Raw genomic sequence first — 27482 nt, 5'->3', positions numbered from 1 at the left:
ACAAACTCAATAAAGCAAGGAAGGGAGTTAAATAAGCTCTGAATACTTCAGGTGGCTAAAAGCAACTTAGCTAATGTAACACATAAAGAATCACTCAAATCATTTATTGACCTTTTTAGTTAGCTGTTCACTTTGACTTTTACGATTTTAAACACCCAAATAAATGTAAAAAAAAAAAAAAAGTCATCATGGGCCTTTTACACGCTGCATGATGTACTGAATACCAGAAAGGTGTACTATGAAGACAAATGTGATAGGTGATAGTCAGGAGTCACTAATGTGGTGCTCGGCTAGATCATTAGAGTAATTTACACTGCACACATCAAACATACCCATTTAAACAGAGTAAATATCGAATCAATAAAAGCAATTTTAAGTGTGGTCTGTCTGGAAACAAAGTGGTATTTCTATTCCTCGACTATCAGAGTTAAATGTATTGAGTTTGAAGCTCTAATTTGGAGCTGTCACATTACAAACAAACAGCAGCGTTTCAGTGCGTTGACTGAAAAATAAATATATGAATTTACAAATTTGTATGATTCATTTGGAGCAGCAGTCCTCTCTCGCCTTAATTGCAACAACACTATAGGTTTTTGTCTTAGCTCTATCGTTCAGACTGACCTGATTTAGACTGGAGAAAGAAACATTCGAACGATTCGCTTCGTGCAGAAGAATGAGCACAAGACACTTATCTATCTCTAATCCAGATTCTTAGTTTTACCAGTTAAGTTAACACAGCCGTGCTATGTTAAACTTGCTTTTCTGGTTTATTATGTTCATTATTATTTATTTGCAGTCATATTTCGGTAATTTCAGTATTGACTTGGGATCTTCACATTACTTGTTTTTGGCTTTGTTTTGGGACTCTTCATTTTTCAGATTTATGTTTTTACTTCACGGCACTTTGTTAAGCCACTTGGAATGTGTTTGTAGAGACCGTTGAATGCATGAACACTGAAAAGTGCATTAAATTTGCCGCTGTGTTTATCAGTGAATCTGGACAAATTCGTTATGAGACGAGTTTCGGGTTTTTCCACAGAACAGAAACAATCAAAACACTAACGCAGAAAAGAGGTCAGATTCATCTTCAGATGATTTAAGAGTTGCAAACATTTTGTTTGCAATTTTGTTTTCAGCGTTTTAGCGAGCTTCATCTTTACTTCAAGATAAAGCTTTGATTTAATTTAGTTAAAGCTACTTTCTCTTATTTTATCTTAAAAGAAAATGTTTTTCCTCCTATCTGTACCTGTAGTACTATGCGTCACAAACCTTTTTATGCTATTTACGATGACATTTAAAGACACAAATTGTATATCAGTCACATCTGATGTTGTTCTGAGCTGCACAAGCTACAGTTAAAGAGCTCTTTGGGGCTTTCTGATTCAGTTTTGTTAAAGTTTCCTGTTTCTGCAAAGAGAAAAAGTGCACAAATGCTTCATTATGACTTTAATTAATGACATTGGCCAGAACGTGGTGTAGCAGCAGCTTATTCTCTTTTATACTTTACAAATAACAGTCCTTACATCTTTTCTCCCTGTACCCACCACATCCCCTCCCCCCACACCCACACTCACCCACTCTCCTTCCCTGCTGCTCCTCTCCTCCTTCCCTCAGCCCCCATCTCTTTAATTCACATTATTTTAATTCATATTTCATCCTTCACTGTTTTATTCTAACTTAATCTATTATTCACGGCCTGTTTTAAAAATGTAACAGTGCGAAGGTCACTGATCCGTGCTTGCTCCTCCCTGGCTCATACAAGGCAGCGTGCACGTCTGGGCCTGCTTGCACGCGCACACACACAAATAAACAAACAAACACACCAGCACACATGAAACTCTAAAATGTCTACAGAAATTATTCATGAAGCTTGAGTCTAAGGTTTTTTCAGAGAGGCTTCATGGAAGATGAGCAAGAGACAAATACACAGAAAGAAAGAAACAGTTGAACAAAACATTCAAAGAGAAAAAAAGAAAAAAATACATCCATTCCTGGACGGTTACCACTACTGTCATTCAAATTTAAACGTAGTAAGCCCACTGCATGTGATGCCAGGCAGCCGATTTTGGGGCTCTGAAAGCTACCAGAAATGAGGAAACACAAACGCTAAATACAGACTTAACAACCACAACATAGCGGATCAACACAAACCTGGCAACCCAGATAAAACAAACACTTTTTACTGTATGGGGGGGGGGAGGAAGCAGCAGACACAGAGATCCAGATTCTGCCATTCTTCAGTCTGTGTGAATACATGAGAAGGAAGTTCCTTATTTGAATAAAGCTAAAATTTCAAGGATTAAACATAAAATATTAAACATCTCAGACCAAAACAAAATTTAATATTTTCTTACAGAAAAATAAATGTCAGAGAATGTCACAGTCAGAAGGAAAACCAGTGGGACGACACACCAGCGAATCTGTGCTTCTTGATTTGTACTTGTCCTTTCCTGTACCCCTTACATAAGCACCTTACTTTATATGGGTATATGGGAACCTGATTGGCTCGCAGAAGGCGGGAAAGAAAGTGATTGGGCCAGAGTGATAACGACTTACAATGAAATGAAGACTCTGTAATTTTTATGGTAGTTTCTAGGATGGGCTGCATAACCATCAGCAAGAAACTTGGTGAGAAAGTGCTGGTGTGATTATTATGAAATGGAAGAAATATAAACTAATCATCAGTCACCCTTGGCCTGGAGTTCCATGCAAGATCTCGCCTCATGGGTTGAGGCTGAATGTGAGAAAGGTGGTGGATCAGCCCAAAACTACACGGGAGGAGCTTGTTAACATTCACCAGTAATACCACCTTGATATCACACAAGGTGCCCCTGTTTAAGTAAGACCGTGTACAGGCCCGTCTTAAATCTGCCACTGAACACGTCTAAATGATTAAAGGGAAAATTCTGGAGAAATCTTAAATCAAGCTCTTTGTCATCAACTCGACCTGTCGTGTCTGGAGCAATCAACACCACGCCCACAGTCAAGCCTGGAGGTGGAAACATGGTGCTTTCGGGTTGTTTTTCTGCTAAGGGTACACGATTACTTCACTGTATTGAGATGCCAATGGATGGGACCATGTATCGTAAAATCCTGGATGAGAACCTCCTTCCTCCACGAGTGTCTCCACCAAAGACAAAGTCATGTTTTGATCAAATACTTATTTCAATCAGTGACATGCAAATCAATTTATAACGTGTATGTAAAGTCAGACTACTAATGTTTATCAGGGCAGTCCTTATGTGAAAGGGGAAGTGTTACACTTTGTAAACCATATTGAAGTTAATCAAGCAAATCAAATAGACAGACATAGTGGACAGAGAGCCGCGTCTGAGGAGAGACAGGAGGAAAGTGACAATAAGAAATTGGACAGATGTTGCATAGTGAGCCTGCAGATGGTGATGAGAAACACGAGAGCGAGAGAGAGAGAAAGAGTGAGCCGTGGCCATAAAGAAAAAGATGTGAACTAGGATTGAAATGAGAAAGAGTGCAGGGCGGCGACAGAAGAAAAATAAACTAGAAAAACTGATGAAGAAGAAAAAGAAACCCCCTGCATGCAAAGTAACCCACATGTATTCACACTGACTGGTAGATTCATACTTCAGATCATGGAGCAGTTCAAAAGCATAATCAGAATGAATAATAATAATAATAATGATGAGTGAGTGACATGCCTCCGGTGTTCCAGTGTGTGCTTCACTTTGAAGCGAACAGTCTCACACATAATGTACAGACAGCCTAACCCGACTGTCTTCCTCTCCTGATGTGCATCTATGCACTGAATTCTAATTGCCCCCTTTACCGGCCAATTAAATGGCAGTATCAGTCACCATGACAGCTCATTAGCAAATCAGCATTCAGCTTTCAGGCAATGTCTTCTCAGTGTGCGTGTGTCAATGTGTTTGTGTGTCAGTTTGCCCAGCATGAAATAGCTGATCGCTGACCTGACCACGTGTGTGTCTGGGAGTGCTGCTATTAGCAGGAAATTGAAAAAGTTTTTCTCTCTTTTTTTTCCCTTTCCTCTGGGACTGTGCATGCAGATAGACAAGAGGACTGTGAGCTCTGAATCACTGTGTTTTATATCTGCAGTCGCTCCTGAATCCATTTTCATTTGTTTGGAGGAAAGATTAGCCGCACGCCTGGCAAGACATCGTCAGGCAGTGCAGGGAAGCGGGTTTGACACCTTGCCAGAGAGGAAAACCACCCAGCATGCATGCTGGGAGTAATGACTAAGAACAATGGCATTGTGCCTCATAACCAAGGGAGTTCAATTATGATCTCTACTGCTTCAACTATGACTGTACTTTATGTTGGAGTCAAGTTGGATGTTTCTGCTACTGATTGTAAAATTGCATTACAAAGAAACAAAAAAAAGAACAAAAACGAAAAACATCGGCAACCAAATTGAAAAGAAATGAACATTTTATCTTTCATGATTGTGCCTTTTGTCTGTGGATACACTAGTTTGAAAGTCATTAAACAGCACCAGTTATACTTTTCTGTCACGCACCGACAGTGAAACTAACACACTCACAAAAAAGAAAAACACAAACTTGATACAAAAACTCACTTTCAAACTAATACGATCTCTTCATATACAGGTATAAACACAATTCAGGTTTTGCTCCTGGCTGGTAAAAAATGCTACCAAACAAACACTCCTTGATACGTTAAGTAACACTGTGACACTGCAGTCAGAATCAGCTGGAGCACCTGGAACAGAAACAGAAACAAATATTGGTTTTCAGCTGAATAACTGTGCTGGAGTTTCAGAAACTTCTTTTTGTTTATCTTATGGCCTTAGTGTCTTCATTTTTCATTATCATTTGCTACTAAAACCAGCTAAACAAAAGGTACATAATGGGAGAAAAGGAGGGCATAATTTCTTACTTTGACTGTATTATGTAGCAGGAAGCATTGGTTTGGTAGTGATAAGAATGTATCACATCAAATCAACTGAATTCAAGTCAGTCTTATTTTTACAGCCCATAATTACATGTAAATGTTCAAACACACTCAAAACAGAAGGAAAAAACAGTTTAAAACAGCCTTTTTATTGCTAGCATTAACCATGAACTCCCATACCACACTGAAAGAAACTGCTCAGAGACCTCCAGTATTCCCTCACTGCTTGCTGTGTGGTTTCTTGAGGCTGTCACTAGGTGGAAAAGGTTAGAAAGAAGGTGCTGCATTAAAAACCTTCTTGTCATTTCTGTGGTCACTAGACGATTGGCCCAGAGTCTGCATGGAAGACACTAACACTGGCCAACTACTCATGGAGCAGTAGTTGGGGTAGAAACCACAAATGGGGAGTGTTCACGTTCAAAGTAAAAGTACAAAACAAAACACAGATTTCATTTTGCTCACAGGTCTCTGTGTGCCTAGGGCCTAAGGCGGTTAAACTTGGGAGTTTGACCAGCAACCTCACATTTCTGATAGTTATAGATAGTGGTAGTTATAAGACAGTATAATACAGGATTCACTAATGCACTGCATGTTTCCTGGTCAATCACCTCTTCACTCTCTATGAGCCTGGTTCTGTCAGAGGTGTCTTCCTGTTAAAAGGGAGGTTTTCCTTCCCACTGTCGCCAAGACTTGCACAGAGGGGGTTGTTTGATTGTCTCTATTATTGTAGCGTCTCTACCTTACAAAACTAAAGTCTCTTGAGGTGACTGCTATTGTGATTTGGTGCTAAATAAATAAAATTGAATTGAACTGAATTGAATTGAATTGAAAACTGGTCAGCTTGAGATCAAATTTAGTTGTGTTTGGGTCATGAACCTAAATGAGATTGAGGCCCCTGGTTCTGCTCTTGAGCTTTAAAAAATAATACTATCACAACAGAGACAAGCCAGAGGTGTGACTCACAGTTGTAGGAAATCCACAGAGCAGAACAGGAAGTACTAAAAAGCCCTGCTGTTAACCTGATTTAAACTGCTAATTGCTTCTAGCATTTTTCTACAGAACCTGGTATTGGGTTTGTCTTCACTGGAGTTGTGTGCTCAAAGGTAGTCATACAGTAGGTAACTTCTCAACTTAAGTATTCATGTACGTGCTTCTTTAAGCTTTTTTATTATTAAAAAGAGAACAAGTCTTTTGCACAGACAATGAAAACAGAACACTCAAATGCCCATCTGAGGCCCAGAAATGCTGCATCTGCCAGTCACAGCTAGGAAATTAATGAAACTTTCAACACTTCAAATCTTGGTTGCCTAAAATACCTCCACCCACTTCACCACAGTACACCACGTCTAACAAAATGCTGCCTGCTCTGGATTTGTAAGCCACAATTATAAGCACAAGTTAATTTACATTGTGTGCCCGCGTCCCTGCCTGCTCAGCTGTGAGGCCACCCACTCAGGGGCTGTGAGGCTAATCCCAATCTCAAAAGACGTGTTTTTCTTTCAAAATAAAATGCCTTCACATTTGATTTGAAAGTCACAATGACAGTCATTTTTATTCTGGAAATACAAATCCAGCCACCCATAGTGTTGAAATATATATCTATATCTATATTTATATATTAACACATTGATGCAGTTCATGCAAGTGTCTGCGGAGTGGGACAGAGAGGGTGATTAAGACCAGGTACAAACTCCCAGTGTACATAAAAATTTTACCAGCTAGCTGTTTCCCCTTTAAGTATTCCACTTGTTCCTCTCTCGGTTTGGCCTAGTTGCGTGTTCGATTGTTCTCATCACACGCCACACCTCCTTTAGACTGTTTTTGTTGCAGATTGTTCTCTTCGGTACTGGTAGGTGTTGTTCCATACTCCATTCTCCTTTTCGGCTCCCTCTGGACAGACTTAACTTCCTCTCTTCCCCAAAGCCCCGAGAGCTCTCTTCTTCCTATTTATAAGGGATTTGATGGCTTTTGTCGTCCAGCGTGTGTCCTTTGGAAAACACATTTATTGGTATCTTAAGTGTCCACGCGGACACCAAGGTAATCTCTAATGCCGTGGGAGAGTCCTTTGATGTCCCACAGAGCAGGTTTGGCTGTGTGCATTCATTAGCGGTCCTGCAGCCCATCAAACACTCCTGAGCCCACACACTTACAGTCTTGATAGGAGCGGGCTTCTGCATGACAGCAAAGAAAGATCAGGATCAGTCTGTCTGCTGCTCGGTGTCAGGCAGGTGCTGTGCAGCTTCCTATGGCTTATGCAAACTTCATCCAGCTCTTTATTCAAGCACGTGTTGTTGACAAATGTTAACACAATGCATACACCGCACGGTACATTCCACATACAGGGCATATGTTTATAGTAGTCAAGTGAAATGACATTCAGAGGGCTGAGACAGAGTGCCCTGAGCTTGCCTGCGGCCAAACTTCCCTTTTTTCTTTTCTTTATATATATATATATATATATATTTATATATTTCTCTCAGCAAATCAGATATCCCACACTACAGCCCTCCCACTGATGGAGACCAGCTGAGTCTGACTCACTCACAGTGCTCCTGGGCTCGCTGGTCACTGCGTTTTTAGCCTTTACAGACACTAGTTTGTCAGGATAACAATAAACACGCAGCACCTCTCTCTGCTGTCCTCTCCATTTGCAGTCAAGGTGACTACAGAGAAGCAAGCGCACTGCTGATACATAAGGAATACTTGAAGAGCACTCACTGTGCGTCTGTGTGAGGCAGTTCAGTAGTAGTTTCTATGTTTAGCTAATTTGCCACAGGTAATGCATCAGAACCTCAATTTTAGCTGTTCTTTGCTTTACTTTAACACTGCCCACCCCTATCATCTCCCCCTGTTTTTCTCCTTTATTGTTCTTGTAAACCTACCAGACCTCCTCTGTTTCATCCTCCACTGCATGTGGATTCACCTGAATGATTTTAATTTGTGTTGTCTCCATTCAGTTTGTAATGTCAAATGCCAGAAATGACACGAGAGACTTTGTGGTTGATCACAGAATACGTGTTTTTGCCGTTGCCCTCCGCGTGTGGTGTTTGAAAAAACGTATCCCTGCAGTAAAGATCAGAACTGCAGAGCTCAATGATGTTGTCTGAATGTCTGACTGTTTATCCTGGCCGGCAGGCTCCAAGGACTCACACAAGTACAAAATGGCTACACTTGTTAGCAGTATCATTCGGCTGTAAGTAACATTCTATAGCCATTCATCTGCAACAGTTTGCTATTTTGCCTTTTTCCACTCAGGCAACTTCTCATTTCCCAGAATCCTCCTGTTCCTCCTTCAGTCTCTCTCCCTCTTGGTTCTGTCCATCTCCGCATCCTCAGGCTCAAGCGGCTCTCTTGCTAATAAAAAAACATAAGCTGCAGTGCTTGAATGAGTGTCTTTGTGTATGTTTGTGTAGATGTGATTTTTTATTTTCGTCGTCATTTCTTTCAATTGTGGAAGTAGATTTAATCATTTTCAGTTCAAAGTACCAACTCGAGCTTTAGGCCAAATGACTTGACTTTAGACTTGACATGTCTGAGTTGACTTCTTAAGCCTGTAAAAAAAGCTGGAACATCTCCAAAGACATCAGGTTTATATTTTTATTCTTTTTATTCTTATATTTAGTTTCACTCTCAACAGCCTGATCTAACCTCAGACCAGTGTTGGGTAGGAAAATGTGATGTGATTTTATTTTCCGGTACCAAGCATACACACTTCGTAAGGGGCAGCTTGTTCGCTATCTCCAGTTAGATAAAGGACTGATCTTGCTGTTCAGTGGCCAGATGTGGCCAGATGTGCTAGACTGGAAAGTCTGTGATGGGTGAAGGGAGTACAATGTAAAAAAAAAAAAAAAGTGTAAAAAAAAAAATGGATACATTATCACATGGCAAGCGCTACTATTCAGCGTGTGGTTAAAAAAAATATGGGAAAAAATCTTTAAATTAATAAGGAAAATTCCTTGATTGTAAAACCATATATTATTTTACTTTTCAGTGTAGCATGTGATGATTATGCACTCTGTGTTTTGAAATGTATGTGCATGGCTGGTTTGCTGTCAGTAGTTTGCTGGTATCAAAATGTTTAAAGATTTCTGGAGAACTGTGTGGAGCCTCTGAGGCTAAAACACCTGCTGTTGAAAAGGTCATTAAATGTTTCTAAACTGCAGGGATGGCAGCAAGTCTGATGTTTGAGTTCTACTTATTAAATACAAAAGATGCAACATGTAGGTGTGAATGATTGGATGTCTGCTGCTGAGCTGCCCGGAAGCAATGTAATAACTTTTTTCATTGGTAATAAGGAATACATATTCAGTATAAGTAACTGGTCTGACACTGACAGACAGACAAAACAAACAATAAAGAAAAAGAAAGATCAGCATCTTTGTTCTGGTTTACAGGCCTACAAAAGGTCACTTGAGTGCTTAAAATAGAGGAAACTGCAATGAAGGGATTGTGTAGTATACTGACTATTCAACAAGATGCATAAAGCCAAGACTCCAAAGCTACGCTCAAGCTTGAGAGAAGCTGCATGACTAGATTTGGACTTTTCTTTAATGACATCAAATCATCATGACGCAAAAGGATTTGAACATTTGAGCTCTTTGTCCTTTTGAAAAAACAGAGATAATCTTGTAATTTTTACTCATGATCAATACAACATGAATCAAATTATGCAATGACTGGATATGTGCTACAAGTTTTTATGTGCATATATTTATGTGAATATACAGTAGATCTATGAAAAGGTAAAATTCATTCTGGGTCTAAGACTGATTTGGGAATGACGGTGCTGTATCGAAGGCAAAAACTAATTTATGTGAGATCTTTATTGCCAAAAAGCATCTTGACAGAAGAATAGACCTCTGCATGCGTAACACATAACATTCTGTCAATTTGCATTAAATTATCCTGCAAAATGTAGATAATCAAATTATTGAGCTCACAATATCATGTAATGAAATTTAAATCTAATTTGTAATTCTGCAATGACACTTATCATTAGTAAAGGTGCTGTAGGGGAACTGTATGACACTGACTGCCAGGAGTATTAGTCTTGATAGACTTAGGCAAGATTCACATGGATGCATTTCAGAATTTGGCGCCCTCGCTTCTCATTTACGCTGAATCGGGTGATGTCACACAGTGCCAAACTGAATTATGGATCCATTGTTTCGCTTTAGTCTTCCTGCTTGGAGTCAAAGTCTAGAGAAATTCAACTTCCCAAAGGCCAGTGCGAGCGTCAGCCAATCAAATCACATTTATTCAAATGATTCAGTGCAGCTGTTAGCCAATGAAATCATTTTATGCAAATATCCTGAGAGGGCAATGTGTTGCCAGTGCAGTCGGGTAACAAAATGTATGGCTGTCACGAGGTGAAAGTGGTCACAAATAGGGGGCTGCACCAGCAATGACATGCTAAATACAAACCAAGTGATAAAAAAATGTGAAAAAGTGCAATGCTGGAAAAGTAGAATGTTTGCCTGTAAATTAAAAGTAAAGTAAAAGCATTTCTGGTTTGTGTCACACTTTTCACAGTTTCGCTACTGCCCAGAGAGTACTTGACATGGGTTTGCAGATATGATAGCAAGTTCCAGTCTTGCAAAGAGGTTGCCAACTGGTTGGGAAATGTACATTTTTCCCTAGCAACCAGTGGTTGCCAGATAGCCAGGCACAGCTGAGAGCATCTGCAGGCAGACATGTTGCCTGCTCTTGCTTGTGTTGTTGTTGGCTGTTGCCAGACGCGAAGAATAGCAAAGTTCTATCATACAAAGAGTTGAAGTGAAACAAGAAAAAGTGTCCTCTAAAGCCACCGTCTGTACATTTCATATTGTTTCATATTGTTTTTTTTGTGAACTCTACTGTCACTCCATTAATTGATCTGGCTGATTTGTAAATCAATCGCCTGTTGACAGTGCACCATCGAGCTGTGCACTGTTGTGTTTTTGGAAGACTGCACTGGAGTATAGTATGTTTGTGTCGGTTGAGGCTCTCCATAACCAAATACCCAAGAAAACAGAAATGCAGCACCATAAACGTCTACTGAACAAAGTCGGCAACAGTTAGCTAACTAGCTGGTTATTAGTGCTATAACGATCATGCCAGCAAAGATGCCCTCCTCAACCATGAATCCTGTCTTACAGAGATGGACAAAATAATATGAATACCAGGATATATTTCCATTCAGCTTTCTGCAAGCCTACCTAAGTAGCATGACTTAAAATATGTGCTTAAATCAGTGGTCCCCCCCCCCAAACCAACTACCCCGCCACCGCACACCTCAAACATTTAGTAAACAATTAAGCAAATACAAGTAAACTGCAAGAAATTACAGGTAGTAATAAAATACACTACTAACTGTTTTACGCTATGTCCACACCTACGCGGGTATTTTTGAAAACGGAGTTTTTAAAAATCCTTTTTTGCGTTTACGTGTGGACGAGGAATACAGAGTTCATCAGGCAACGTCAAAGGTCTGTGCCTTTTTTCACGTCACGCTGTGCGCACGTTATTGTTTACATGAGATGAATTGCAGAATGGCAGATAGAGACAAAATACTGTTAATCTGACTATCTGCAGGTTTTACACGCTTACATACACACACACAGTTACTGTCCCTCCATTTACAAAGGCAGAGGCGTCACGGTGTGATTATTTAACGTGTAGTTGTCTTTTTCCTGTGTAATAATATTCAACATTGCTATCAATACATTTTTCAAAAAAATGCCTCTCTGTGCAAATTGGGTTCAAAAACATAAACAACTGTGGGATACTGTTTGTCGTGATTTGAACCGGGGAAACAAATTGTGGCAGGATCAGCCTGATGTTATTTGTATCCCCACTTTTTTTTTGTTTTCATACCGTGACCCCCCCCCCCCCCCCCTCCCCCCCGCAATGGTTCTGCGCCCCACACTTTGGGAACCTCTGGCTTAAATCGATAATACTGCCTCTGTCTGAGTCTCGATACTGTTGCATTTTAAAAAATCTTTCTTATCCTCAAACAGCAACCTTAGCTTAAATAAGCTGCATGTTTGTGAAGCATTTGTGGGTCAGCCTCGTCACAGTCACAGGTTTGTTGTGATGTTGTCCTCTGTAATAGGCTGCAATGAGCTGGTCATATTTTAGTGGGGTTTGACAAAATAATAGGGGTACTTCACAGTAACATAGCCGGCAGGCTTTTGCTTTTTTTTTTTTTTTTGTTTTCTCTTCATCCACCAACTGAATAATGGGAGCTTCTTCTCTACACACACTCACATACACATGGGTCTTGACACAAGTAAACAGTCATGTGCCAGAGAGGCCAGAGGAGGTTGTTAGCTCTCTTCTGCGAGACAGAGCCACATATTAGCCTCAATATATATAGGCTCTTTCTCTCTGTCTCCCTCCCTCTGTCCATCATTGACTTGCCAACTGTCAGATGATGCTGTCATCCTCAGCCGTCCCTTCATTTGTCTCTCTAATGGGAATCCCCCTCTGTTTTCTCACACAGCTCTTATTTCAACAATTCCTCACTTTTTTCCCATGACTGTGTCCCATTTCACTGTCAATCTCTCTTCCCTCTCTGACACACATAGATTTTTTAATGTGCTATAAATGTGTTATATAAATCTAATTCATATTATTTTTTTTGGATGACTCTCGCGCCGTAGCTGCAGGAAAATGGCACATTCAGACTTACAGTAAGCAGCTCCTGTGTTTTTCCTGATGCATCCTAACTGCTCAGCTTTCTTGTTTTTGAAGTAGAGGCATTAAATGGGCTTAATGACTTGTTTCATTCTACCCTAAACTAACCTCTCTCTATTTTCTTCTTCCTGTTCCCTTTCCCACTTTTTGTCCCTTTTTTGTTAGTGATGTGAAAAGTGCTCTGAGACTGAAGGCTCAGCTGGTTTGGAAAAGACCTCCATCTGCAAAGGTAAAAAGTTTCCCCCCTTCCTCTTTGTGTCTGTCGGTTTTTCATTCTGTTCACTGTCTCTGCTTTTAAACGCCAACCTTCACTGCTGGATGAGAAGACATCTGCAGAATACAAAGCAGCGCTTTAACAGTTTAGACCAAAAGTGGCATGCGGCAAACATTTCAGACAAATGCACAAAATACACACACACACATACATAAACAGGGGTGCAACGCGGTGAAAAGGTAATTCATCACATGATTTACCCTTTATTTCCTTTGAGAAAATGTTCATGACACAAACACAGGAGGAGATTTTGTGTGTGACCGCGTGCGCACGTGTGTGAGGAGAGATGAAAAATCCTATTATCTCTTCCCTTTATGAGAAATTGTGAGCTGTCAAAGTGTAAGGGTTACGGCCACCCAAGGACACGGGACTGGTAACAGAAAAATCTAGACGTGTTTATTGTACACTCAAATTGGAGCTGTGCTTAGAGTGAAAATACCACAATATTTCAAACTTACCCTACTGAGCATTACAGCATGATCCAACGGTGTTTTATGTTTTTTATGTTTTGAATCGGAAGCTTTAACATGATTTGTCTAAAGTCAAGCAGGGTTGTAACCAGTAATTAGCAAGGTCTAAATTTTTTCTCTTACTGTGTCACCCTGATAAAGATAAGAGGCAGATGATTCATGGATGATGGTGTAATGGTTGACGATCATATTATAATGCTGGAATTCTTCTTTGTTTAAAGTTAACAAAGTAACAATGTTTATGCAGAGGCAATAACCAGGAATCAGAGTCGCACACATTACGTAAAGTCAAACCTCAAATAATGTGATGATTTCCTGAAAACGTGTAGTAGCTTCTGTGTAATAACCAGAAATCACAGCTGCAAAATGCCACATTTCCTCAAAATTTCACAGTTCCTATAATTATAAACATAGGACAAGAAAATAATGCTACATCCAAATGTTAGAATCGTGAACCGAGCATCGTAGCTCTGGTTATTTTATATTACACTGCTAGGAAGTAAACAATTTACATATGTAGGCTGAATGATAGCGACAAAAGATTTATTAATAATAACATTCAGCTTTCAGCACTAATTTAATCATTTTTTTAAGGATTTGATTGAGGTGTTATTGGTAAATCTGTTTAATCTAGTATCTCTTTAATAAGTGTGCAGTCTGTTTCTACACAGTACACGAACCCGTGCCAGCAGTGTTGCTAGTTTATACAGTTTCACTTAAAAAAAAAAAGTGAAAGAGTAAGAATAATAGACTACACTTCTGACGAGAATTAGAGTTGGTAGTAGGTCGTAGAGTTGGAAGACGATTGAAACCAGAAATTTTGAAAACCATAAATAAATGTGTGTTGTAGTTTGCATGTTTTGCAAGAGGGACCTTGTATATAGAAATATAGAAGTATAAAACAAAACAAAAGAATTAGAAGGTATTTCTTTGCTTGAAATTACAATAGCACAACAGGAAACGATGCATGTTCTCACATATCATTGCAGTTCCCATAATATTTTAATCTCCCTTTCACTGACAAACACAGTGAAACATTGTTGTTTTAGCCTCCGTGCATCTGGTGCATATGCCCGATATAGTCTGATCATAATTATGACTTGTCAGAGGTTACTTATGTTTGCATGATTACAGTGTGTTAATCTGAGGCGTGCATTGAGTGAGCATCAGCACAAACTGAATTCCAGTCCTCTTTTGAGATTTTACTTTCCTTCCAAATTAACATCAGGTTGCTACAGTATAGCTCGATAAAATAAACAATCATTTTGTGTCATAGATTAGGATTGTTAAAATTCAGCTTCCCAGTACAAACACACTGTGATCTGTTGATCCCTGAGCTTCTCAGGCTTGTTGTGAGGATAGGCCAAAGCAAAACTGAGCACCAGAATTTATTTTTATTCTGCATGTTTTAGCAGCCTGGGGATTGTAACATTAAAAACACCTGGTGGATTTTATTTAGATTATTAGATTAGATTAGATTAGATTAGATTAGATTAGATGAAACTTTATTAATCCCTCGGGTGGGTTCCTCCGGGAAATTCAGTTTCCAGTAGCAAAGCACCGAAAGAAGTTGCATGTTACAGATACATTAAGGGGAATGAGAGTAAGGATATAAGCATAAATACACCATATATACACATATTCACATATATAGATACAGAATATACAATATGGATAAATAGGATTGCTCATTTGAGTGAGTATATTGCACAGTGGTTATTGCACAGTCAAATATAAGAAAAAAGACAAAACAAAAAACAAATATTGCAAATATTGCAAATATTGCACAGTGTAGAAAAGCACCTACAACTCAGTTGTTCCCGCCCTCCCTTGTCCCCCTGTTTCTCCTCCCTCTCCCCTCCAGTGAGGAGTTAAACAGTCTGATGGCGTGTGGGACAAAGGAGTTTTTAAGTCTGTTGGTTTTTGACTTGGGGAGAAGCAGCCTGTCGCTGAATAGGCTCCTCTGATTGTTTACGACCGTGTGCAGAGGATGCCCGGCATTGTTCATAATGTCCATCAGTTTCTTTAAGGTCCTCTTCTCTGCCACTGTCACCAGAGTGTCCAGCTTCATGCCGACCACAGAGCCAGCCTTCCTGATTAGTTTCTCCAGTCTGGATGAGTCCCTCTTTGCTGTGCTGCTCCCCCAGCACACCACGCCATAGAAAAGGACTCCTGCGACCACTGACTGGTAAAACATCCTCAGGAGCTTCCTGCAGATGTTGAAAGACCTCAGCCTCCTGAGGAAGTACAGTCGGCTTTGGCCTTTTTTATACAGGTTCTGCGTGTTGCATGACCAGTCCAGTTTGTTGTCCACCCACAGCCCGAGGTACTTGTATGTGTTGACCACCTCCACCTCCTCTCCCTCTATCTGAACTGGCAGTGGACCTGGTCTGGACCTCCCGAAATCCACAACCAGTTCCTTGGTCTTTGAAGTGTTGAGTTGCAGGTGGTTTGTGTGACTCCATGTGACAAAGTTCCTCACCAGGCTCCTGTACTCCTCTTCCTGGTCATCCCAGATACACCCCATGATGGCCGTGTCGTCTGCAAACTTCTATATATACTCCTTATATGTGAAAAACTGCTCAATGAGCCAGTTTAAATTTTACACTGTCTGGAGAACACATTCAAACAGTGCTTTGTCTGAAGGTATTCACTCTGTGAAGCTAAATGTAACTTTTAAGTAAATAATTGAAACATGAAGAAGATGGTTGGATGGTTGGATGGATGGATGGATGGTTGGATGGATGGATGGATGGTTGGATGGATGGATGGATGGATGGTTGGATGGATGGATGGATGGATGGATGGATGGATGGATGGATGGTTGGATGGATGGATGGATGGATGGTTGGATGGATGGATGGATGGTTGGATGGATGGATGGATGGATGGATGGTTGGATGGATGGATGGATGGATGGATGGTTGGATGGATGGATGGATGGTTGGATGGATGGATGGATGGATGGATGGATGGATGGATGGATGGATGGTTGGATGGATGGATGGATGGATGGATGGTTGGATGGATGGATGGATGGTTGGATGGATGGATGGATGGATGGATGGATGGATGGATGGTTGGATGGATGGATGGATGGATGGATGGATGGATGGATGGATGGATGGATGGTTGGGTGGATGGATGGATGGATGGATGGTTGGATGGATGGATGGATGGATGGATGTTAAAGAGTCCTACTGAAGTGTTCAAATGTAAGAATTTGGGTGTAAGTCAAGTGTGTCACTGCACCAATGGCAGTGTACCTCTGAGATACTGATAGCTATGATAAAACAGCAGCATTTGATTGATTTGTGATGAGAACTGATTCACTGATTGGCTATAAAACACTGAAAGTCATTAACACATACATAACAGAGGCAGTGTCATCAAAACATAAATCTTGTCTCTTATCCTCGGCATGCTACACGAAATGTCTAACTAACTAATGACAAACAAACACTATTAATGACATTGTTAATCATCACTTCAGTGTTTATTAACAGCCATCAACGATATACTTAAGTGAAATTAATGCTAGACTGATCATTCATTTAAAATGTTGATTATATAATGATCATAATGATAAACTCATGACAAAGCTTGTGTATGTAAAGGGTCTCGAGGACTAGCCACCAGTAGTGCAAATTTTCTGTGTATTTTGAATTCAAACCTATATTCATGAGGCAGTTCACAGGTTTGATACCTGCTCTGTAATTATTGCCCTATCATTGCCACTTCCTGTGAAAGTGCTCTTTGTCGATTCTTAACGGGTGACAGTGTGTCAGCCTTCAGTGTTTGTTTGCGATGCTCCCTGTGGCCTGTAGCTTTTTGAAAACACACTGTTGCCTATTTGTACACAGCAGTATTCATCCAGTGGCATACATTTCATTCTTTAAACAGTCCTTGTCTGTCAGAGCCGAGCGCAAACTAAAAGATTCCTAAAACAAAATTAACAGCAGGAGGCTTTACACATCTTATTATGATTGTATCCACCCAGTGTGCCAGGATCGATGATCAAAAGGAGATAATGGTTGACAGAACACTATCATTATCATCAGTTTCAGTGCTTATATTGTCACTGTGACCTTCTTTCATCAGACTAATCATTATCATCATTATTTTTATCCTGCACAAATGTACACACCATTGTGCCTCCGTCCATCCCTCCATTATTCCAGCCTCTCTGCCAAACACCGTCTCTGATCCTCCAGACACAAATGTGGCTACCCTCGTCTGTCAGCATTTACACACCAAATGGTGTTTGACCAAGATTCAAGGCTTCTCTATTCCTATCCCTAATGCATGTGAATGACCTGCTTGCCTACGTTTGTCTGCGTATGTGTGTGTGAGGGATGTGTATATGCGTAATGAGGTGATTTTTATTCGTCGTCCCTGTCCTCTTGGCCTGTCAAGACCGCAGATTCAATTTGAGTGGTGAGATAGAAAGCGAGAGATTATGCTTGTCTCTCCCTGTGTGTGTGTGTGTGTGTGTGTGTGTGTGTGTGTGTGTGTGTGTGTGTGTGTGTGTGTGTGTGTGTGTGTGTGTGTGTGTGTGACAGAGTGATAGATTCCTGCCAAAGTATTCTCATCTTTGAGCCCAGAATCAGAGATGGATGCAGAGATGAATGCTATTTTTGCAAGGCTGTGTGTTTGCCTCTGTTTGTGCATGTGTGTGTGTGTGTGAGAGAGAGAGAGAGAGAGTGTGTGTCTGTGTGTGTTTGTCTGTATAGGAAAGTAGATGGAGAGCTCAAATTTAACAACTTGGCACCACCACTAGAGAGAAGAAAAGATAAAGAGCGAGGAAAAGGGGACAGGGGAGAGGAAGAGGGCTGTTTGGGTGTGAACAGGGGAGAGTGTTTGCTGCGACGAGAGATTTTTTAGGAGAAAGTGGAATTTTAAATTACAGGAGAGCAGATTATCTGACTGCGGACACAAGTGCTGCTTCATCTGTCTTGTGAGCCAAGCAGGCACAACAATGAGTACATGAATTTACATACAAAGACATGCTGCTTTCCACTGAGAAATTAGACTGTTTCCCATGTGTTAGTGTGTGCGTACACCACCATGCATCCACGCATATCCACACATTTTGTTATCAGTGCATGTGGATTTGTGTGCATTGTTGAATTTGGACAACATGTTAAGTTGAGTCTCAAAGGTGTGCCAGGGTGGGAGCTACAGGCTCAGAAGAAAACCCGATTCTGCTTTCGGAGACCTTTATATATTATGTAGCATTAGATTTTTAATGCTGACATTTCAGTTTAAAAGAAGCATTTTATTACTGAGATGTTGTCTGAGATGAAGCTATGTTATGTATGTTTGCGAGTTTAATTCAATTCCGTTTTATTTTAATATAGCCCCAAATTATACCAACAGCTTTATACAGTTTTATATTGTAAACTAAAAACCTTACAATAATAGAGAGAAAACTCCAACAATAAAACAAACCCGTATGAGCAAGCACTTGGTGACAGTGGGAAAGGAGAACTCCCTTTTAATGGGAAGAAAGGCTCAGAGAAGGACGGGATAGAAGACACAATGATAATGATGATAATTTAAAAATGATCTGTTGATGGGCTGAGGGAAAGCAGGAGAACAATCCAGAAAGACCAGGCTCAGGAAGGGGCAGCAACCTGCATCAACCAGCTCTGGGGTGAAGGATCGTCCACCTCCTAGGATTCATGAAGCATGTGAAGGAGTTATTCACTGTATAAAGAAAAAGAAGGAAATATACAAGACATTTTGCTACATAAATATTCTATTTTTTCACTCTTTTTTGTGAAAAAGGGAAAAGTCATCAGCAATTAACTTCTATATACAGACATCTGAAACATTACTATATGCTTCAGAAAGATGTATTAGAGCTTTGTAAATCCAAAACCATCAGATACACACTAATTTAATATTTGTTTTCATCTTTGTTTCTGTTTTAGACTTAAAACGGATTCGAATCTTATCTTTTTCCTCACTGATGTACACACAAGACTCCAAAATTATAAAGTAAAGATGTGGGGGTTTTTAGACTGAAAGGCTAAAATATTCCACCAACAATTCTGACGTTTCACTTAACAACAGGTTAAAGTAGCGATTTCTGAGGAACTAAGAGGATAAGCAGCAGCCACTCCATGCTAATCAAATCCACTTCATTAATTAATCATCGGCAACTATGACCACAGCTGCAAAAACAGACGTTTCGGTATCCTGCTGGTCTGGAGCATACCAATGCCACAATCTTCCCAGGACTGATCCCAAGGTTGGACTGTGCAATGCTCAAAGAAATCTCCACAGGCCGCACTTAGCATGTTAAAGTTCCAGGCAGCACAATAAGAAACAAACTGAACAAGTAAGGTTGATTTGGAAGGGTTGCTAGGAGAAAGCCTCTCCTTTCTCCCTAAAAACAACATCAAAGGTTAGGTTTGCAAATGTACATCTGAACAAACCACAACACTTCCGGAACAATGTCCTCTGGGCAGATGAGGCTAAAGGCAGATAACAATCAGCAATCGTGCACAGCGCCATGCTTGCAGAAAACCAAACACCTTATACAGCTGCTGGAAGGTCTTGTATTCCAGTCACAGGGCCCCCTGCAGTCATTGAGGTGAGCATATTCTCCTGGTCAATGATCAGGAGAGCTGTGCATAAATGACTGCCTGCAAACTTCCGTGAACATAAGGAAAGGACATGATTGCTAAACGTAATATATACTTTTTCCTCAGCCAAAGAACTTAAGTAATTACAAAAACGTTTTTATCCAGTCCCGTTTTATGTTTTTCATTTACCATCCTCCCTGTCCCTGTGGTAGAAACGCTCCACAGCGTGATGCTGCCACCATCGTGTTAGACTGCAAGGATGTTAATGAGGTGTCTGACTCAGTGGCTGCTTCCCTCCACAGACATCATTGGGAAAAGCCAAAATGATGCTGTTTGATTTTAATGGTAAACATTACAGAGTCTGGCTTGACTCATGCTAGTTAATCACATCATGGCTATGCAGTGCAGCCAGTGGTCAAAACACACAGAGACTTTCATTCCTGCTGAAGGAAATGTATTTACATACTGTCTGTACCAAAAAAAGGAGAAAAGATGCAGGAAAACATGCATGACATCATAAATTATACCAGCTCGTGAGTGATCAATCACAGGGCTGTTAGGACTCACAGTATGTAATGGTGCGTAATGATACAAAGGCTGCTTCGGGGCTGTTAGTAAACGCTGACACTGCAAGAATGAGGATAGACCAAGTCCTATTTTCTGGCACACGATCATGATTGAGCTTCATGGTCAGAGCAGATTTAGTAGGGGTGTCACAGCAGTCCTTTATAGTGGTAGCTAAGATCCCTGCTTAGGTTGAGCCATGCAGCGTGGGGAGTTGTGTTTTTGTTTTGTTTGGTTGTTTTTGATATGATTAAAAACAGGAGTTATATCAAATAAATGCCTTAAAAATCCAACAAGATTGTAATGAAGCAAAAACTGGTAATGATGAGAAATTGAACAGTTCAGCACTGAGATCATCACACAAGGGCATTTCCTTTGAATTTTAATTAGCAGGAAAATTTATTTTCTATGAAAACAAAAAATCATGAAGAAAACCTTTTAATTTAAAAAAACAAAGGATTTTTCAACAATTATTGTTTTCGTTTTACAAATATGACTGGACTGATTTTGAATAGTCTTTTGCTTCTTCTTTATAAAGGCCAGAATAAAGATTATTTTCCTTTAATATAACCTCAAGTTGATTTGATGCAATAAGAAATATCACGCGCAGCTTGCTGTGACATCTGATATCTCTCTGGTTGGGTGTCGGCTCTGGTAGACATCCAAATTAGACAGAGCGGCACGCAGAGGAGATCCATCTTGTTTTATTGATAAAGCACAGCGACAGCAGGAGACGCATTTCTTCACTCAGCCGTCACTGGCACCACACTTTAATTATCCATGTATCTACCTGACTGAATGTGGGCTATTTGTAAACATCAATATATATATTTTTGTCAAATTAACTGCCATTCTGAGGATTAATGACAAAGAAGACCAAACTAAACATGCAAAATAGCGTCTGATTTCTCATTTGAGAACCTTTTTTGTTAAAGTTACATTTATGATGTGAACGGTGTGAAGATGTTTTGGAGTTTCAGGAAACTGAAATAGATGGGAAATTGTTTTGCAAGCGTTTGAATGCAAAGTCTAGAGCCTGGCTGGGGTTACCTGTGGTTAGCATGTTAGCATAGAGAGGGATGCAAACAACTTCCTGGGCATCTAGGGCATCAAGATGTAATTGCATGGGTAAAGGTTTGTGCTGCAGATGTTTTCCTTCATGGTAATGTGACCATATTAGTATCATCCCCTTCTATACTTGGCATGCTTGGATTTATTCATGGTCACCCTAACGTTTTGGAACTGGCAACAGTCGGCATCAGATCCAGAGTAATGCCTCTTTGAAACACATAACTGTACCATCACAGATGGACCTTCAGTTTCCTCGCATCCATCATCCAGCGACAGCACATTATAGAAGATATAGTTCATATCTCTTCAGCTTTTTTTCTCATCATTTCTTTCCTTCTTCACATCCTCTGTGTGTCATCCTCTGCCTTTGATCCTTGAGCGGGCATGTCTGTTGTTGTTATTCTGGTCACCACGCAACAGCAGCACCATAAAAATCAAAGCGGTCATAACATATATAATGAGAAAAAGAAGTAAATAAGCTGGGTGCAAGTTTCCAAGCAGCTCAGAAAAGTCACCAGAAATCATAATGAAAAAAAGAAAGATATAAAATAACAAGAAAACTGTAGCTTTTCGCACAGCAAACAATCCTGATGAGACACAACAAGTAAACCTACACAGACATGGGAACTACATGCAAACACGGCACAGAAAAGACAGCAGGCTCCTATAACTTTTTAATTCCTTCATATCGTGGGAAGTTTTGTCTCCTGGTGTTTGTGCTGGTTTCCTCTGCTGGCCCTGGTTTCTGCAGCCCATCAAACACTGCCCATCTTGGCCCAGGACACTCTTGCACAAGACATCGTAATCCTGTTTGTCTCTGCTGCTCAGTGTTCAGCTCACTTTTTCTTTGAAGGTTTAAGGATCTTTAAATGTGAACAAAGAGTCATTTTCAGAAAATCAATCTGTTGTTTTTTTTTTTAATTAGAAGAGGTATTGGTTTCATGAATGATTTATGAAACAGCCAAAGACAGACACAAATGGAAAAACACAACTGTTTTCATCAATTGCAGATTGTTTTCAGAGATTTCTTTTTGTTTTCTAAAACAAATCGTCCCCTGATTCAGAGATCTTCATGACATGCAATCTGAGAAATGTCATCAACACCTTTGCAATATAATACTTGTCTTACTTGTTCCTTTTGGTTTTTTTTTCATTGTTTTTGGAGTATCCATTACTGCCCAAGTGTTGCTGTTCCTACAGTGTTATGATTAATGTTGCTTCAGGAAACTTCGGTGGGGTTGACCTATCACACCGCTGCGATGCCATAGATTTGGGACTTGGGGAAAACACCAGACTGGTGAGATAGCAGAGTAGTTGGAAGCTAGTGTGAAGTTTGCTTGCAGGGCTTTATGCCAAATAAGCCTCACTGGCAAAAATGCCAAGTTGGACTACTTGGCAATCAGTGTGTTTCTGTGTCTTACAGGCCTCCTGGCTTTTAAGCAGAAAGGTTCAGGAAGTGAGGTGAGATAAAGAGCAAAACAGTCTGTGCAGACTAGAGGTAATGCTGGATGAGTCAAATACATATCAGTGTTGCTTTCTAATTTTGATATGATTTGACTTCAGCTGATTAAGACTTTTTTTTTTGAGTTTTTTACTTTCCTTTGGTTAAATGTAGGACAAAATCATTTGTTGAACACAGTATTAAAAGTGTTACTGCCAAAGTGTCTTGAAGTCAAAATATCCCAGACAACATGGCAACGTGACTGGTCAGTTGCAGACATGTTGCTTTAGCAACACTGATGCTGTTGCAGCACCATCAATACAGAATCGTCATGATTGTGCAACTGTTTTCACACAGGATTGTTTTATTTGAAGGGGACAGGACCCAGATCCTGGTGGCAGGGTTAAAAACAACTAATTGTCAAAGTCCATAAATAAAAAATGAACAAAATAAATAATTTAACACAGTCCAATGAAAAACTCAAATGCAAAACATATCAGAACAAGGTTATCCAAACATTAGGAACACATCAGGAATGCACCGTAGAAGGAAAAATAAAGCCAATCTGGAAATCTGAAGGCCACCAGATGACGATAGTCTTGTAGAAGTTTATGGGAAAACGTCTTTCTGTACTTACCCCTGTAAACACATTTCTGCTGAGTTAAAGCTCCACGTAGTCCAGATGAAAAAGAAAAACATAATGTCAAGTGCTGTTAAGAGCATGCAAAATCAACAGCTGCTGGTATAAATCAGAAGATTACAAGTAATAAATCAGTGCACAATCCGACATCAACGAAAGATGCAAACAACTTTGATACTGCAGGACAAAATCTCAGTTTCTCTTCATCCAGACACATAAACAGAGCTTCTGAAAATCATTTTACAGAAACTTTAAAAAAAATACCTAAGGTAAATACTATGGGTGCAAAGATACACAAAATTCACGGTTCGGTTCAGTTCGATACTTTGGTGTCACGGTTCGATATTTTTTCGATACAAAAAAATTTTCATGCCTTTTTAATTTGTCATTTATTAAAATTATAAATATATATTTTAACTCAAACGTACAGTTTTTAAATTTAATGTTGCTGAAACAATAAAGTAATAAAAAAAAAAAAAATCTATCTGATCGAGGAATCACTCATCTTTGGAAAAGAGAGTTTATTACAGAGAAATGTCTCTTTCCAAAATAAAAGCTATACTATACGCTTCTTCTGGGCTATATTCTCAGCAGCATATTAAACATATCAGGTCCCCATAAGGAGAATCATGTGCTAACGGCTGTCTAAATGACGTTGTGTTCCCACTAGTGCTGTCAGCATTAATCTCGTTAAAATGACATTAACACCATAACGCGGCAAATCACCGCTAACGAGTTACCGCGGATCGCCCCGTGCGTGGGGCTGGACGGTGTCAACACGTTAACGAGCAAACTGCACTAACGCACTACTTCCCACCCATGTAATTGAGCATTGCGTGGCACATCCGACATACTGTTTTACTTTTGTCCATGACGCGCTTACCTTCAGGGTCATACGTCACATGAAAACCAAAATAGTTCCAAAGGCCAGATCTGAATGAGGGTGGGGGAGGTTCAATTTGCCATGTTGCAAGGAGAGCTTAACTTCTGTCTCGCTAGCTTGCGCTGCGCTCAGTGGATCTGCACTCGACAGTGCAGCCTAGGCGGAGTAGTTGAACGCAGATCCACTGAGCGCTCAACACAGACAGCATCGTCAGAAGAAAAGTTGATAAAATAAATAAAAAATTTTGTATTGTTCGATACATATGCGTACCGAACCGAAAGCACTGTATCGAACGGTTCAATATCGATACGAGTATCGTTGCACCCCTAGTAAATACGTATAGAAAAAACAGGCAAAAGAAAATACTTGTGAACATGTGGACATATGCGCGCACACACACACTGATGGCAATCCATACAGCTTTGTAACAAGAAAAAACTAGTGACAATCAAGACAGGAAATGAACAACTCTAACTCATTCAAGGAACGCTGACACAGGAATGAACTAATAAAGTAGAGAACACAGAAAAATGAGAAAGAAAGATGAGACTAGCAGCTGAATTAAGTAAAAGAAACCAAGGATTTAAGGATATAAGTAAACAAGAATAAACACAAAGTACAAGGAAGAAAAATAAAGTCAAAACAGGAATCGTACCTGAGCCTATAGTCACAAACAAAGAACACATAAACACTAAGATAATACAAAAGAACCCAATAAACCGAAATACAAAAATCTCCAAACACAGGGAAAGACCAGATATGACAAGGATGAACAAAATAACACGTAGAAGCATTTTAACTGCAGCGACGTGATGCGGCCGCTGTTTGCATATGCTTGATGCAACAGTGCATACAGGCTTGAATTAGACAATTGAATTTAGATCCTTTGTGTGAGAGAATAATGATATTTAGTTTCTCTCTTGTTGATCTATTGCTTCAATACCATCTGAATTACTCGCCTAATCTCCTGTTTGCTTTCCTAATTACCCAGTCAGGTCACACACCTGAATTAATTCATTAAAAGTTCCACCTCTTGCATTTTCTCTTGATTCGAACCCCAGCGGAGACTTGCTGAGTTCACTAAAGGTCAGTTATTTAGCTGTTTTAATAACTAGCCCTATAATTGATTCCACAGCCTACGTTCTTCTGTGCGTGAGCTCCCAAAATCAGCTGCTTTGAACAAATTCAGCCGTCCAATATGTGCTGAGAGAAAGATTATTCTGTGAAGCCAAAGAACAGCAGCTTTTTGTGCAATGCTACAGAAATCTCATAAAATCTGGTCCAGAGGGACAGAGAGAGAGAAGAAACGGTGCAATGGGCACTGCCAATTATCTCATTGGTAGTGTTGTTTATGTAATAGTAAATGTGTTTATTTCAGAAAGTTAAGCAAAAACAGAAACACATGAGGGTGATGGAAAATGTTTTGAAAAGATCCTGTCACCATCCGTGAGGCTCATTTGTCTCTGTTGCATGGCGGTGACAGGTGTAGAAAGAGAGGCATACATAGTAAAAGACAGGCGGAGGGAAGTTGATGCAGAGCCGGCTGACACTTGAAAGAAGATCAGAATCAGCCACATAACTTCTTCCCACTTTAATACGGGCCCACACATCTACGCCGCATGTGCACAGACACCTCCGAGATGTGACAGACTATCGTCTAGCGACGGGACACGCGAGGAACACAAAACCTTAACAAAAGGAATCAAAGAGGATGAGGACGTGTAATTTGTATTTATAAGAACTACAAGGACAAGGAAGAGGGACAGAGTGTAACAACTGACTTGCGAACGTGTGTGTGCGTGCGTGTGTGTGTTTGGAGGGCTGGCATAACTTGAGACAGAAGTGCTTCTTATCCACTGAGTTCTGCAAACAAGGAAAAACCAGCGAACAAATACCATAAAGTGAGTGATACACAGATAAACAGCAGTGCAGCTGGAAAGATTTTGGCTCGGGATTTACTCTGTGCACTCACACGCGCAGAAAGACACACACCTTAAACAGTTATGGTTTATTTTTGAATTAAAATCTGGTTTAAAGTGCGTACATGCTTTAGGGCAACAGAGATTATCCGCGAACAGCCGATTATCTGTTGGAAATTAGCATCTTTGCCTGTATGTGTTTAGAAAAGTCTGTTTGTGTGTCTGCTCCTTAAGCGCCTCATTTAAATTCTTCAAATGTGAAATGTACTAGGTGGGACTCACACAGACAGATGTCTCCTGGGATTATGCAAAATGGTCAGAACCTCGCTGTAAATCTGCAGTCTAGTCAGATGCTTTCCACCCAGCAGCCAAAGCCATATTAAATATTCCCGTGTACATTATTTCAGAGAGGAAAAATGAGTAATAGAATAATCCCTCATCATCGCTTTAGAGCCCGACTCTACGTTTGTCACGAATCCGAAACAATACCTGTCTGCGGAAGAGGGAACCAAAAATATACCGCGCACATTTCTGTTCCTGTGATGAGGAAGGCAGGTGAGGAGGCTGGAAAGAAAGAGCTCATTTCAAGCATCAAATGATGTTTGAGAGGTAGATCCTGTGATAGCAGACACAAATGCATGGTACTTCATTTGGAATAGATTTGTAAAAGTGCCCAGTGATGTTTCACCACATGAATATTGATGTAGTGAAACTTTGCTCTTCATCCAGTCGAGTGTTTCAGTGATTTGGGCAAATTCTTTTTATTCTAAAAGCGTTCACGTCAGGACCATTTCAGTCAAACCTAAACTGTTAATCCATCCGCATCCGGACCTCCCTGCCCTTCAATGCACATGTCAGAGTCAGACTACTGATGCTCGCTTAAAGTATTAATATTAAAGATAGAAACTCTATAGAAAAAAATAAGTGAAGGTAAGTAAAACTAAGGCACTCGAGTGTCATGTTAAATTAAAATTGAATATTCCAAAGTTAAAACAATACTAGCTACAGTATAGAAAAGATTTTACAAGCGATGTGGAAATGTGGA

General features: G+C 40.0%; 1 protein-coding gene across 2 annotated transcripts in view; it reads left to right on the top strand.

The window, feature by feature from the left end:
• Nucleotides 1–27482, top strand: part of LOC146385906 (protein ELFN1-like) — a 127712-nt gene that overhangs the window by 65305 nt on the left and 34925 nt on the right. For both annotated transcript variants that reach the window (XM_084931901.1, XM_084931902.1), the window contains exon 2: nucleotides 12748–12811. The gene's annotated coding sequence lies outside the window, so the exon portion shown is untranslated. The remainder of the gene's footprint in view (nucleotides 1–12747; nucleotides 12812–27482) is intronic.

Source organism: Perissodus microlepis, chromosome 6 (genome assembly GCF_051167445.1).
Source record: "Perissodus microlepis isolate ML-2025 ecotype Zambia chromosome 6, ASM5116744v1, whole genome shotgun sequence".
In the NCBI taxonomy this organism is placed as follows: Eukaryota; Metazoa; Chordata; class Actinopteri; order Cichliformes; family Cichlidae; genus Perissodus; species Perissodus microlepis.
Note: the sequence above shows the minus strand (reverse complement) of the source record. Positions and strands in the feature narration are given on the sequence as shown.